Consider the following 12,752-nt stretch of genomic DNA (forward strand, 5'->3'; position numbering starts at 1 on the left):
GATGGCTGATTTGAAGCATATGTGGACAGCAACTTGAATGAGTGATGTATGGAAGATGTCCATGAAGATGTCGGTGAGCTGGTGTGAACACTCCTTGAGTACTTGATCTGGGATGTTATCTGGTCCAGTCGCTTTATGGGGGTTGACTTTCTGCAGAGATCCTCTCATGTCTGCTGCTGTTACAGACCGTGGCTGCTCACGTGGGACGGATTAGCTTTCATGGCCGGTGTTATGTTGCATGCCTCGAAGCATGCATAAAAGTTGTTTAGAGCATCAGGGAGGAAGGAGTCTCTGGTACAGTCGATGCTGTTTTTCCTTTCATAGTCAGTAATGCCCTTGATGCCCAACTACACACGTTGAGGATCGATATCAGAGAGGTGTTGCTGAATGCTTTATGTGTAGGTGGTCCTTGACCTCCTGCCGGAGGAACTCCCATGAGGCAGCGCGGCACGGCAGCTGCGGCCTTTCAGACCTCGTGTTACTTTAATTTAGTTTTCTATTTTAAGTTTGATACACAATTTTCGATTATCGCACAGGGATAACAGAGCAGCTATCTACCATCGCCAGATACTACTACAATACAGAGATCGCCCAAAAACAAACCTCCACAAAGACCTGCTGGCTGAATTATGCGATGTCGGCTTGCTGAGGGAAACAGGCCTACATTCCTCGGACTTGCCTAATGCTGGGAGCCGGAGATGGAGACGTCAAAAGCGATGTGCGAGGAAGCAGAAGCGAGGCAAACGGGCAGGGGTCCATGCCAGGCTAAAACCAAACCCTAGATGGCCAGCTCTCCAGTCCATTCTGCTCACCAATGTCCGCTCCCTGGACAATAAAATGGACTACATCCGACTCCAACGTAATACTCGGCGGGAGTACAGAGTTTGCTCCCCGTATGTCTTCACAGAGACATGGCTCACTGATGGGATTTTGGACGCTGCCATCCAGCTAGACGGGCTAGCTTTGTTTCGTTCAGACAGAGATGCAGCTGTCTCCAGTAAGACTCGCGGTGGCGGTGTCTGTGTTTCCATCGACACAGAATGGTGTAAGAACTCTGTGCTGGTTTCCAGACACTGCTCATCGTTAGTGGAGTTTGTGGCAGTTCGATGCAGACCATTTTATTTGCCGCGGGAATTCACCTCTGTCCTTATATTCGGTGTCTACATTCCCCCCAGTGCTAATGCTAAGGAGGCACTCTGTGAACTGTACGGGGCTATTAGCGAATGCACATCCTGATGGTCTGTTTATTGTCGCCGGTGATTTTAACCACGCGAACCTTAAGTCAGTGCTCCCCAAATTCCATCAGTATGTGGACTTTGCAACGAGGGGGGAGAACGCATTGGACCCGGTTTACACAAACATCCCCGACGCGTACTGGGCAGAGCCCCGCCCCCACCTCGGATACTCAGACCACATCTCTGTTATGCTAATCCCAGCATACAGACTGCTCGCCAGGTGCTCCAGACCAGTTCAGAAGCAGGTGAAAACCTGGCCAGCAGGAGCCATCTCTCCTCTTCAAGACTGCTTTGAGCACACTGACTGGCACATGTTCAGGGAGGCTGCAACCGATGGCGACTCTACCAACTTAGAGGAGTACACGGCATCAGTGACCAGCTACATCTGCAAGTGCATTGATGATGTTACTCTGCCCAAGACCATCACTATACGTGCCAACCAGAAGCCATGGATGATCGCAGAGGTGTGTGCGTTGCTGAGGTCCCGCGACTCCGCCTTCAGAGCAGGCGACTAGGCAGCTCTAACAACAGCAAGGGCCGAACTGTCCCGAGCCATCAGAGGGGCAAAGTGTGCACACGCCCAACGAATCCACAGCCACTTCCAGGACAGCGGCGACACGCGGTTCATGTGGAAGGGCATCCAGGACATCACCAACTACAAGACAACATCACCTGACTGTGCAGGTGATGCCTCCCTCCCAAATGCGCTGAATAACTTCTACGCCCGGTTTGAGGCAGAAAATGACATGGCGGCGAGGAAGTCCACCCCTCCTGCGAATGACCAGGTGCTGTGTCTGTCTGTGGCCGATGTGAGAAGAACCCTGTCTTTTGTCAACCCACGGAAGGCTGCTGGACCAGACAACGTCCCTGGTAGAGAGCTCAGAGGATGTGCAAACCAGCTAGCAGATGTTCTCACTGACATCTTCAACATCTCCCTGAGCAGCACCACCATTCCAACGTGCTTTAAGGCCGCCACGATCATCCTCGTGCCAAAGAAGTCTTCAGTGTCCTGCCTAAATGACTACCATCCCGTTGCACTCACATCCATCATCATGAAGTGTTTCGAGAGGCTCGTCATGAGGCATATCAAGACCCTGCTGCCCCCTCACTGGACCCCCTGCAGTTTACGTACCGTCCCAACTGCTCAACAGATGACGCCATTGCCACCACCCTCCACCTGGCCCTAACCCACCTGGACAAAAAAGACACATACGTTCGGATGCTGTTCATAGACTTCAGTTCAGCATTCAACATAATCATCCCTCAGAAACTGATTGCAAAGCTGAGCCTACTGGGCCTGAACACCTCCTTCTGCAACTGGATACTAGACTTCCTGACTGGGAGACCTCAGTCAGTCCGGATCGGGAGCAGCATCTCCAACACCATCACACTGAGCACGAGGGCTCCCCAGGGTTGTGTGCTCAGTCCACTGCTGTTCACTCTGCTGACCCACGACTGTGCTGCAACACACAGCTCGAAGCATATCATCAAGTTCGCTGATGACACGACCGTGGTGGGTCTCATCAGCAAGAACGATGAGTCAGCTTACAGAGAGGAGGTGCAGCGGCTAACGGACTGGTGCAGAGCCAACAACCTGTCTCTTAATGTGAACAAAACAAAAGAGATGTTTGTTGACTTCAGGAGGGCACGGAGTGACCACTCCCCGCTGAACATTGATGGCTCCTCGGTAGAGATCGTAAACAGCACCAAATTTCTTGGTGTTCACCTGACGGAGAATCTCACCTGGTCCCTCAACACCAGCTCCATAGCAAAGAAAGCCCAGCAGCTTCTCTACTTTTTGTAAAGACTGAGGAAAGTCCATCTCCCACCCCCCCATCCTCATCACATTCTACAGGGGTTGTATTGAGAGCATCCTGAGCAACTGCATCACTGCCTGGTTCGGAAATTGCACCATTTCGGATCACAAGACCCTGCAGCGGATAGGGAGGTCAGCTGAGAAGATCATCGGGGTCTCTCTTCCTGCCATCACGAACATTTACACTACACGCTGCATTCACAAAGGAAACAGCATTATGAAGGACCCCATGCACCCCTCATACAAACTCTTCTCCCTCCTGCCGTCTGGGAAAAGGCTCCGAAGCATTCGGGCTCTCACGACCAGACTATGTAACAGTTTCTTCCCCCAAACTATCAGACTCCTCAATACCCGAAGCCTGGACTGACACCTTGCCCTACTATCCTGTTTATTATTTATTGTAATGCCTGCACTGTTTTTGTGCACTTTATGCAGTCCAGTGTAGGTCTGTAGTCTAGTGTAGCTTTCTCTGTGTTTTTTTTAAATTACGTAGTTCAGTCTAGTTTTTTGTACTGTGTCATGTAACACCATGGTCCTGGAAAATGTTGTCTCATTTTTACTATGTACTGTACCAGCAGTTATGGTCGAAATGACAATAAAAGTTGACCTGACTTGGCTTGACTTGACCTCTTGATGCCTTAGGTGAAGTTTCTCCTTGCTGCTCTGAGAGCTGTTCTGTCCTAGCGGTCTGTGTCTACTCCAGTTGTGGTGGCATCCTTGAACATCTCCCTACTGATCCATCCAAACCGGACCTGAAACCTAGAGGCCACTAGGCCATATAATGATGGTCCTCTTGACTGGCTTCTTCATTTTCAACAGCGCTCAGTTTGCTGGATTAACATTAGGAAAATGTGGTCAGAGAGGCCAAGATGAGGGCAGAGGATGGCTTTGTAAGTACCTCGTACATTTGCTGTACAGTGACATGTTGGTGGAATTTGGGTAAAATGTCCTGCAGGTTGATGTGATTGAGGTCCCCTGCAAATATGAAGAGACCAGCCAGATGCTTGTTTTGTTGAGAGCTGATGATACTATAAAGGTCTCCCAGTGCATCCTTGCTGTTCATGCTTGGGGGGAGGATACCACAACAGTAAACTCCTTGAGCAGGTAAGAAGGAAAGGCACCAGGAGGAGGTGATTGGCAGGTTAGCAGATGTAGTAAGAGGCCAGAGTAGGGAATAGAAGAAGAGGGAAAGGAGAGGGGAAAAGAAAAAAGAAAGAGAAAAAAATTACCAGAAGGAGAAATCAATGTTCATCCCATCAGGTTGGAGGCTATTGAGGCAGGATATGAGGTGTTGCTCCTCCACCCTGAGAGTGGCCTCATTGTGGCAGAAGAGGAGGCCATCGACTGATGTCGCAAGTTTTGGCTACTAAGAAATCTGTTTTTGGCAGTTTTAGCAGAAGTACTCCGCCAATTCACGTTGAGTCTCAGCAATGAAGAGGAAGCCACTTTGGGAGCACCGGATACAGTAGACACCACCACCAGATTTCTAAGTGAAATTTTGCCTCATCTGGAAAGACTGTTTGGGCCCTGAATGGAGGTAAGGGAAGAGGTGGTTGAGCAGACGGAGCATTTCTCTCGCTTGCTAGGATATGTATCAGGAGAGAAGTTAGTGGGGAAGGACACATGGATAAATGAATCACAGAGAAAGCAATCCCTGAGGAAAGTAGAGAGTGAGTGAAGAAAGGATGTGTTTGGTGGTAGGATCCAATTGAAGATGGCTGAAGTTGCAGAAAATAATGTGTTGGATGTGGAGGCAAATGGAGTGGTAGATAAGGACAAGAGGATCCCTGTTAAGGCAGCAGAAAGAAAGGGTAATCTCAGATATCTGGGAAATGGAGGAGATGTGGGTGAGGGCAGCATCAATGGTGGAGAAAAGGAAATCCCTTCATGCTGGAGGAGCAATGTCTTGGTAGTTAACAACCAGATGGCATGAACATCGATTTCTTCTTTTGGCAATTTTTTTCTCATTTTTTCTTTTCCCTTCTCCATTTCCTTGACTTTTATTCCTCACTTTGGTCTTTTATCTCTTTTCCTCACATCCCTGTCACCTCCCCTCATGATCCTCCTTTCCTTTCTCCCATGGTTCATTCTCCTCTCCTATCAGACTCCTTCTCCAGCCCTTTTACCTTTCCTACCATCTGACCTGAACAGTCACCTTCTAGCCTGTATCAAAGCAGTAAGAGAGATGCCCTAAGCTTTTATAGGAAAGAAGATTTGTCAAGTTGTATTGAAGCTAATTTGTTTGAGTTTAGCATAATTTCTGAACCACAATACAGCTGAATTCACACAGGCTGTAGGCTAGGGTTAGCTGTAAGGACAGTCACTGATACTTCAACCAGAGTCACGTAGAATAAAAACTTCAAGGAACTACTGTACAACAGTACCTCTATTGTTGGAAGATACATCCCAGAGCAACTAAAAGCAGAGCAATAACATTTATCTTCACAACAAAACTAGCACTCAGAATATGGAGAACGTAAGTGAGGCCAGACTGTTACCTCATTATGAAGCAACGTTCACTGAAGACCACGGTAATGGTGAAGACTCGTTCAAGTCTTCACTTTTGATGCTGTGATCTGTCTCAGAGGCCAATGCCAAGTTGTCTTTGAAGAGGGTGAACCATCACGAGGTGACAGGCCCTGATGGAATACCTGGTAGGGCTCTGAAAACCTGTGGCAACTAACTGGCAGGAGTGTTCAAAGACACTTTCAATCTCTCATTGCTGCAGAAGTTCCCACCTGAGTCAAAAGGGCAACAATAAAACTAGTGCTCAAGAAGGGATGATAGCAACTATCATCCGGTAGTACTCACATCTACAGTGATAAAGTGCTTCGAGAGGTTGGTTAAGGCTAAAGTTACCTTCTGTCTCAGCAGAGACCTGGACCCACTGCTACTTGCCTAATGCCACAATAGGTCTACAGTGGATGCAATCTCATTGGCTCATCACCTGAGTGTGGATCATCTGGGCAATACAAATACAATTTATTGACTACAGCTGAATGTTTAAAACCATCATAAAGCTCTTGAACCTGGGCCTCTGTACTTCCCTCTGCAATTGGATCCTTGACTTCCTAACTGGAAGACCACAATCTGTGTGGATTGGAAATAACACCTCCAGCAATCATCTCATTGAATACTGAGGAACAATAAAGCTGTTAATGGAACAGAACACAACACAGTCAAACTGCTCATCATTGATCCAACAAGCTAGTAACTGGACTAGCCCCACCCTCCCACCACCACACCAGGGTTAGGGCTCCTCTTACCCTCACCTACCAGCCCACATGCCTTCGTATCTTGGTACCATTGGATTAGGCCTGCAACATATAATATGAAGAGCTGTGAGGTAGTTTTAGCAAAGATGTAGGCATCTGTTAGATGAATAAAAGATCATATTAAGTCTTAATTATGTGTCTTCAACATCAGAAGCCATGCCTGGTGCATTCCTGATCATTAGAGTGTAGTGTCAGAAATTGTAAAGCTCGACCGTGATGTCTGTCAAAGTTAATCCCATTTGTATCCTTCTACTCCTTTCCTCTTCAATTAGCCATCCAGATTCATTTTAAATGTTGCAATCTTCTCTGCAAGGAATGCTATTGCACAGCAGAGGGTGCAGAAGAGATTCATCAGTATGTTAACTATGATGAAGCATATCAGCCATGAAAGCTGATTGGATAGGCTGGGTTTGGTTTCTTTGTATGGGAGGAGAGGGATGACATGATAGTGGAGTACAAATCATTGAAGTACATGGTATATGGTGAGAAACTATTCTTCATTACAAAAAGTTTTCTTGACTGTAGGGCACAGTGTATTCTAAGTGCAGGAGTGTTAGAGGAAATTTGAGGAAGTTTTTATTTACCTAGGAAGTGGTTCGGATCTGAACGCTCTATCTAAGAGTATGGTGAAAGGTGAGCCTCTCATGCCATTTAAGAAGTATCTAGGAGAGCGCTTGAATCAACAGTGATAGAAGGTTAAGGACTAATTGCTGGTAAATTGATCAGTGTAAATGGTTACATGGACATGCTGAGATGAAGAAGGGGTTCTTTCCTTCAGTGCTGCATTACTCCAGGAACTGATCCAGGAAAAATAGTCAACAATCATGTGGTCACCCTGCTGAATTAGGCCACGGTCTTCAAGATACAATTGCCATCTTATGCTAAGACCTGAAGCAAGTAGAGGGAGTGAGGTCTCCTAGCAGCAATGATCCCAAGAAATCTGCAATTTCAGCCGAACATTTGTGCTGAGAATTTTGGAGCTGTTCTCAATTGGCTGCTTCATGGGAATGGGAGGAGAAGCAACTTCCGACTAGATTCAGCTGACAAAGTAATCAACTCCCTTTGCTTTTCAACAGTTCGGAACAGCATTTAGTGAAAATGAGCTCCAAACAAAATGCGTGCTTTTGTGTATACTCTAACCCAATTTTCAGTCCACTTCTGTGTCAAATTTATGGATAATTGAAGGAATTCTTTGACAGAGTTCAAGCAAGTTGTACAGGCTTAACTTGGAATCCAGCCATTTCAACTTTCAACTGAAGTCCATGCACAAAGCCACAATGGACAGGCAGTCTTTGGCCTCCAGCCTCCAGTGCACGTATGGGCTCACAGACATTCGGCCTCCATATTTCCCAGTGGACACTCTAGCCTTTAGCGCTTTTAGGCAATGGGATCCCATCAGGGCAAAGTATATTCCGAGAGGAAGAAGGACAGAAATGATAGGAAAAAGGAAAATAAATAGAGAACAGGTATTGGGAGCCCTTCCTAAAAGGATATTCTCCTAACAGAGCAACAGGCCCCAGACCAACTCCTACTGAGGTACATCCTGACCATCCCTTTTTTGAAGTATTGGGCAAAATTTTTGTTTCCCTATTTAAGGAAACATATATATTCCTCGAAGGGGGAGAAAACAACGATCACTAAATTGATTCCTGGGACAAGTGGATTTCTTGGAAGGAAGTGCAGAGCAGCTTGCAATATTAATATTAGGTGTCCAGATGAGTGAGAAGTGATCCTACTTAAAAAAGATAAGATTCTGAGGGCATTTGACAGGGTAAATACTGAGAGGGTGCTTTCTTCAATTTGGAACTGAAAACCTGGCAGCACAATCTCATTCCCTGATGCTTGAATAACAGAACTCAGAGAGTGCTTTCCTCAACTTGTCAAGATTCTCCTTCAAGTGCTTGATTAGACATATTGCCAAGGAGAAAAGGTGAAGCATTTTATATGCTCTTGAAGCAAAAAAACACATGAGCAATCTCTGAGCTGAACAGAAACATCAGTGAAACATCCCCAGGGAAAGGTGTTGACTAGAAACTCAAATATCAGAAAAGTGAGAAAACCGATTAATAATAGATCATACCCACAGGCAAAAAGAAACATATTGAGTAATTCCAGTGTTTTTATTTTAGAATCTACAGCTCTTTCCTTTCGGATTCTTCCATTTGGCATCTCAGTTCAAATCCTGTCATTACACTGAAATCTTTGATAAATTTATTTCAAAGCAAATGACTGCATGTATCAGAAATCTGAAATGAAAACAGAAAATGTTGGAAGCACGGTAGTTAAAAAGGTAGTGCTCCATGGGAGTTTTCAGAACTTCAGCCTCACGAAATGTAGAAAAAGGGGATGGTAAAAGTAAATATCTTCCCGCATTTGATCCGTGAAAAATGCTGCATAGCCTGTTGACTACTCTAGCATTTTCTATTTATATTTCATCACCAGATACAACAATTGCAATGATCTCAGTGACGGGCTCCCACACTGCCCCCCGCCACCCCCTGCAGTACTTTGTTCATCCAAACCTCCACCTATCTGCACAAAGGTATCCCATTCTGCACCAAGATCTGGGTAGGTTTGTCCCTGCGTTTGGAGACCTTTCCTCAGTTTAAACCCCAGATCTTTGTCTTTATATATCCTTTAGGTCTTGCTTCTCCATATATCTTGTCATTCTCCAGTATCTCCATTCCCCTTCCTCTTACAATCCCATCTACAGTATACCTCTCTTTTCCTTGCCTTTATATTCTATGTCTTCATTGTCTCATCCCATTGATGTGGGATTTCCTCTTCTAACAATTTCACTTGTTTGCCTTTTCATGGATTAGCCATTTCACTAACAGAATGGTTGTGGTGAGTATAGGTTCTCTTGTCTTTGAATCTAGAACTAAGAGACATTATTAAAAAAGAAAACAGATGAGGCTCTTTTTTTTCTTTCTCAGAGGCCTGTGAGATTTTGGGATTTTCTTTCTCAAGAGGACAGTGAAAGGAGAGTCTATGGATGATTCTAAGGTAGAGTACAAAGATTCTTGATGCTTGATAAGCAATGGTTAACTCAGATGGACTGAAGGTAGAATTGAAGTTAAAATGAAATCAACTATGATTTTGACAGTAGCTGAGTAGGACTGAGGAGCTAATGGTCTACTCTTTCTCTTATTACGCCTTTATATGTACGTTTGTTTCAAGTCCACGTTCTTTTGCTATGACTCTGAACTGGGATCTATCTTCTGGCCATGGATATGATGATAAAGCAGCAATGTTACCCTGTTTCCGTTATTGTATAATGACTGTAACCTCCACTTGTAAAGCAACTTTAATACATGTGCCAACGTAGTTCACAGGAGTGCTATCAAACATCGTTTTACACTGTTTCAGGCTTGCAGTGATCCAAAGAGTTAATCATGGCGGTGTAGAATTAAGTTTAGAAAACACCTTTAATAGTGGAAGGAAAGTGAGAAAAGTATAATGATTTAGGGAAGGAGTCCAGATCTGGGAACCTTGGTCATCAAAGGCTTGGATTTTAAATAGGAGTGATTAAAATTACCACAGGTGCAGCCGGATCTGCTGAGCATTTCCAGCATCTTCATTTAATTCAGTTTTCCATCAACCCCTGTGTTTTGTATCTCACAGATCTCATTTTGGCATTTTCTTTCACTATCATCTCCTTCTAATTACACCCTTTTGAGGTAACTAACATGCCTTCACCACCCTATCTTAGGGACATCACTGCCATTTGGCATTGAGAGTCATTTGGTCTCCACCCTGTCACACTTTGTTTTCACCACATACTTGTAACATAAAGTTCTTCCAATCCTGACGAAGTGAAAAGTTAACTATTTTCTCCCCACGCACGCCACATGAACTACTGTACAATTTCAGTAAATTTTTTCCAACATGAAATTTGAGCCACCATAAATACATTGACTCACTTTAGAATCTGTGCATAAACACTGCTCTTGAGAAACTGAACAATATTTTGATAAGTCAATAAGCCCCTGTGCCTGAGGAGTTGATGGGTATGAGCAGTAATTCCAGTCTGAAAAACCAAGCAGAGAAAGGGTAGTGACACAAACTGCATCCAGAGAGTGAACACATTTCCAGAGATTTCTGTGCTGAACGCAATCCAGGAGAGTTGATCTGTAAATGAAGGAAAATTAGGACGTACTATTAAAGCTGACCTACTCATCATAAACAACTCATATTTTCCATGATCCCCTGTTGCTGCATTCTCTGTACTCCTCCTTGCCCTTAGGTCCCCAGACTGTGGTGATTTCTTGGGTTTAATGTTGTCTATCATGCTGCCATCTAGTGGACTGGTAGGCCATGAAGAAGGGATATGGCAAAGTGGATGACTCATCTGCGGACCTGGCCAAGATACAGTGTAGCTGGCTGTAAGAGTGGGAAATGGTAATCTTCTGCTATCTACATCAGTTCCTGTTGAATCTAATGGCTATCTTCTTCAGTTATGAAGTCCAATGGTTTGAATCATTGATATTGTCTCGTACCAAGATACAGTGAAAAACTTGTCTTGGATTGAACCATGGAGTGATTTGCAATATTTTCTGTATCAAGGATCACTAAGGTATCTATCAATCATAACATCCCACTAACTCAAAGCTACCATTGTCATAGAAATGAAGTTTTGATGAATGGTCATTGACCAGAAATAATTCTGTTTTTCTCTCTCCACAGATGCTGCCTGACCCACTAAATTTTTTCAGCATCCTCTGTTTTAACTTCAGAATTCCCACAGCTGAAATATTTTGCTTTTGGATAAAGCCTCCAAAGCCTATTTTGTTTCATTATATCACTTAATTTCATGAAGGTAGCTTCAACAATTATCCTTGATTTTCTGCTTTGGCCCATACTCTACAGCTCTCCATCTGTCCTGTAAAATTCATGAACTTAAATTCGGGCCATGCCTAGAACCACCATCACTGTGCCTCAGTAGTTGCATAAGACCTTAAGACATAGGCACAGAATTAGTCTCAAGGTCCTGACTGAACAGTGGCAGCCATCTGAGTTTCAGATTCCACTTCCTCGGAGTATAGTCAACTGCCAATGTCCCATTAAGACTCAATCTGCCAATTATTGCCTACCACATTCTTTCGTGGAAAGTCTGTACTTAAAGTCCTCATGCTTTGCACTCAGAGTTCAATCGTAGGAGGTCCATTATTTTTAGGGCGATTGTTTGTGTTGTCTTGTTTATTTTGTGTCTGAGTCAGAGTAATTCCAGACCTTACCCTGCACGTGGGCTCATTTCCATTTATAACTCTCTTGTTACAGCATGGTTGAGCTGTCATGAACCCAGCAGAGTATGAATGTCTGTGAACTGCATTGGCCTACCAGAGAACAACCGCAGGCAGGCATGATAACGTGCTTCAGGAAATCCTCACCACTCTCCAGAAACTCTCTACCTCTGGTAGGCAGGATCCAAGTTTGGCCAGAGTGGCTACCAATTCTGGGCTTGTTTAAACTCAATACTCATAAGAGTTTGCTGCACCTTCTGAGTGATAGGATGGTAACCATGAAGTATGCCAAGGATTCCTAATGCATGCTCCTTTACCTTTCAGTTATGGCTATCAAGTCAGAAAGCAGTAAGTTGGCCTATATAATGTCACTCCTTTCTGGAGGAGCCCTTGCCTGGACTACTACACTCTGGGAGAAGAGCTCACCCTTCTGTGCCAATGCAGACCTCTTGTTAGAGACCTTGAGGAGGGTGTCCTATCACATGGGTCGGTGATAAGGCTCCTCAAATTGCGCTAGCGGAATTGGTCTGTGACTAATTATTCCATAGAATTTCACACATTGGCCACACAGTGGTTGGAATAAGGATGCACAAACCATTCTGTTCCATGAGGGATTGAGAGACGAGCTAAAGGTTGCCCTTGTGGTCTGAGATCTGGCAGAGTTTATAGAGAGTCTTATGGACCCGGTGATTTGAGTCGGTAACCAATTAACAGAAAGGAGAAGGGGTAGATGAAGGGGATTATTCCATAAGACGTAGCAGCAGAATTAGGCCATTCAGCCCATTCAGTCTGCTCTGCCAATCCATCTGATCCCTGATCCCACTCAACCTCATATGGCCTTCTTGCCTTAAACTTCAATGCCCTGACTGATCAGGAAACTATCAATCTTCACCTTAAATATACTCACGGTCTTGGCCTCCATCGCAGTGTGTGGCAGAGCATTCCACAGATTCACTACTCTCTGGATAAAAATATCCTCCTTACCTTTGTTCTGAAGTGTTGCCGCTCAATTTTGGTGCTGTGCCCCCTAGTTCTGGACATCCCCACCACAGGAAACATCCTCTCTACATCTACCCTATCTAGTCTTTTCAACATTCAGTAGGCTTCAATGAGATCCACCCCCCTCCCCCACATTCGTCCAATTTCCAGTGAGTACAGGCCCAGAGCTGCCAAATGCTCCTTA

Source organism: Hemitrygon akajei, chromosome 7 (assembly GCF_048418815.1).
Source record: "Hemitrygon akajei chromosome 7, sHemAka1.3, whole genome shotgun sequence".
Classification (NCBI taxonomy): Eukaryota; Metazoa; Chordata; class Chondrichthyes; order Myliobatiformes; family Dasyatidae; genus Hemitrygon; species Hemitrygon akajei.